We start from the raw sequence: 3,602 nt of genomic DNA on the forward strand, positions 1-3,602 counted from the left end.
ATTTTACACAGTTTTGTAAATACTGATATAAAAATGATAATATACAAAATAGGGAATTTCATGTTTTTTTCTATGCCATGTAAAAAATTTACAGTAACCTTAGATGTCAATTGTCTCCATACGCACAAAATTTAACATTTTTTTTTTTGTAACAGATTTTGCAATTTCAATGTGTAAATCATGTCAGCTTAAGTGTTAAAATATTTTTTTTGCAAATGAAAATGTGAAAAAAAAATAGAAAAAGAGCAGTGCTGCAGTAATGACATCTTGTGTCGGTAAGGACACTGTTAAAGTGCCACGAAATCAAAAACAGGCTAAAGAACAACAGTAAAAGAAACAGGTATTGCATGCAAGATACTGCAAAACTGCTACTAAATAACTCTTTTAATTAACTCTTTTAACTACTTTAAAAACATTTACATTTAATCATTTAGCAGACGCTTTTATCCAAAGCGACTTACAAAAAAGGGGAGAGCAATAGAATCAACGAAACAAACAAGGCCAACAACCTGTAAGAGCTGTAAGAAGTCTCAGTTAATTAGCACAGTACACTATTTTTATTTTTTTTATTTTTGGGACAAACAAACAAAAATTAATGGATAGTTAAGTGCTAAAAACATTGTCTCCTAAAGTTGATGCTGCACAAACCTTAGTAATAAAATAACACAAACCCATAGCACTAACAACATCTCACCACAACATTTTTTTCTCATTAATGTACACACAGCACCCCATAATGTCAGAAAAACACAGAATTGTTGAAATTTTTGCAGATTTATTAAAAAAGAAAAACTGAAATATCACATGGTCCTCAGTATTCAGACCCTTTCCTCAGTATTTAGTAGAAGCACCCTTTTGATCTAATACAGCCATGAGTCTTTTTGGGAAAGTTGTTCACACCTGGATTTGGGGATCCTCTGCCATTCCTCCTGCAGATCCTCTCCAGTTCTGTCAGGTTGGATGGTAAATGTTGGTGGACAGCCATTTTCAGGTCTCTTCAGAGATGCTCAATTGGGTTTAAGTCAGGGCTTTGGCTGGGCCATTCAAGAACATTTTAAGGGCCATTGTCTTGTTGGAAGGTGAACCTTCGGCTCAGTTTGAGGTCTTGAGCACTCTGGAGAAGGTTTTCGTCCAGGATATCCCTGTACTTGGGCGCATTCATCTTTCCCTCGATTGCGACCAGTCGTCCTGTCCCTGCAGCTGAAAAACACCCCACAGCATGATGCTGCCACCACCATGCTGGTGATATTTTTCTCCACACATACTGCTTAGAATTAAGGCCAAAGGTTCTATCTTGGTCTCATCAGACCAGAGAATCATTATTTCTCACCATCTTGGAGTCCTTTAGGTGTTTTTTTTAGCAAACTTCATGCAAACTTTCATGTGTCTTGCACTGAGGAGAGTCTTCCGTCGGGCCACTCTGCCATAAAGCCCTGACTGGTGGAGGGCTGCAGTGATGGTTGACTGGTTGTGATGGACAACTTTCTCCCAGCTCTGCATCTCTGGAGCTCAGCCACAGTGATCTTTGGGTTCTTCTTTACCTCTCTCACCAAGGCTTTTCTCCCCGATAGCTCAGTTTGGCCAGACGGCCAGCTCTAGGAAGGATTCTGGTCATCCCAAACGTATTGCATTTAAGGATTCTGGAGGCCACAGTGCCAAGTGAAGCAGAAATATTTTTGTAACCTTGGCCAGATCTGAGCCGTGCCACAATTCTGTCTCTGAGCTCTTCAGGCAGTTCCTTTGACCTCATGATTCTCATTTGCTCTGACCTGCACTGTGAGCTGTAAGGTCTTATATAGACAGGTGTGTGGTTTCCTAATCAAGTCCAATCAGTATATCAAACACAGCTGGACTCAAATGAAGGTGTGGATCAAGGATGATCAGAAGAAATGGACAGCACCTGAGTTAAATATATGAGTGTCACAGCAAAGTCTCTGAATACTTAGGACCATGTGATATTTCAGTTTAGATTTTTATAAAAATCTGCAAAAATGTCAACAATTCTGTGTTTTTCTGTCAATATGTGGTGCTGTGTGTACATTAATGAGAAAAAAATGAACTTAAATGATTTTAGCAAATGGCTGCAATATAACAAATACTTTCCGTACCTACTATAATATATATATATATATATATATATATATATATATATATATATATATATATATATATATATATATATATATATATATATATTTCAGTACTGTCATTTAATTTCAAAAGAATGTAAAGTAAACCTTGAATTTGTCTCTACCGCGACACAAGGTCTTTACCGCAACACCTAAATTTGCTGCGGTAAAGACATGTTGCGGTAATGACATTTTTGCTAATATTTTAGCTAATTGCAGCTAGCAAGGCCTACTACATTAGTTTTGACTCTTAGCATCTTAATATACAATAATTCAACAGTAATTTACATTTATTTTTTGAATGTAGTCCAAAATACACAGTTATTAAGCTGAATGGTAAGGACGCACAATAAATACTAGAGCAGAAAAGATCATGTTTACCTTATTTTTTTGGCATCTTCTGAGTGAGGTAGTGTAGTGGCCCAGTCTGTCAGCAATGTGCTCAAGTGATAATTTCTGTTTCTATAAAAACTAGACTTGTTTGTGTTTGATGACATTTCATAATAAAAGTTTTTTTTCATTGTTGCGGTAAGGACTCAAAAGTGTGGGACAGGCACATTTAGTTTAAAAAATCATAAAAATGATCAGTAAATAATACAAATAATTTTAAGATGATTTAAATGAATCTGTATATTAAACAAGTCCATTTGAAATAATATCAAATTTTAATTAAATTAGCTTATGTTATGTATCTCAACATTGAGACCACAGGTGTGGGACACTAACAAAAATGGTGTTTTGAGCTATAAACGCTTCATAATATTATATTAAATCACATTACTCAGTAATTATATTTTTTGTCAAGGTGTGTAATGGCACTGTGAATATATTTATAAAGCATTATATGACAAATTTTAACATAAATCTAAAATTTCACTGCTGGGACTTAAAAGTGCCCGTAGTTGCAGAAACACCCATATATATATATATATATATATATATATATATATATATATATATACATACATACATACATACATACATACATACATACATACATACATATACATGTATGTATGTATGTATATATATATATGTATGTATATATATATATTATAATAACTGATGGGCTACAGTTAGTGCGTCAAATAAGAGAATGTTTGTCGCTAAATAGTTTCGTTTACTTGCTTTAAATAATTGTTTAACATTAAAATGACTAGAAGTAGGCCCACAATTAATCGTAGGCTATTGAACGTTTATATTGCACATCTAAATTTATTCTGAAGTGCCAGAATATTTCGAGCTTCTGTTTTGTTTAATGTCAAATGGCTTTTCTCTGTGTGAAATGATTTTCAGTTGGAGTAAAGCCCCCCCCCTTCCCTTTTCTTTCCCCCCCTTCCGTTTTCTGCCATCTAGTGATCATATAAGAGAATTATTTATTTCTATCTTTTAGAGAATGAGACGACAAATGAGAATTTTTACACGTTATTCTTATTCTATATTGAAATAGGAATTGTGGGACATTAAATCTTC

Source organism: Pseudorasbora parva, chromosome 7 (assembly GCF_024679245.1).
Source record: "Pseudorasbora parva isolate DD20220531a chromosome 7, ASM2467924v1, whole genome shotgun sequence".
NCBI classification, from domain to species: Eukaryota; Metazoa; Chordata; class Actinopteri; order Cypriniformes; family Gobionidae; genus Pseudorasbora; species Pseudorasbora parva.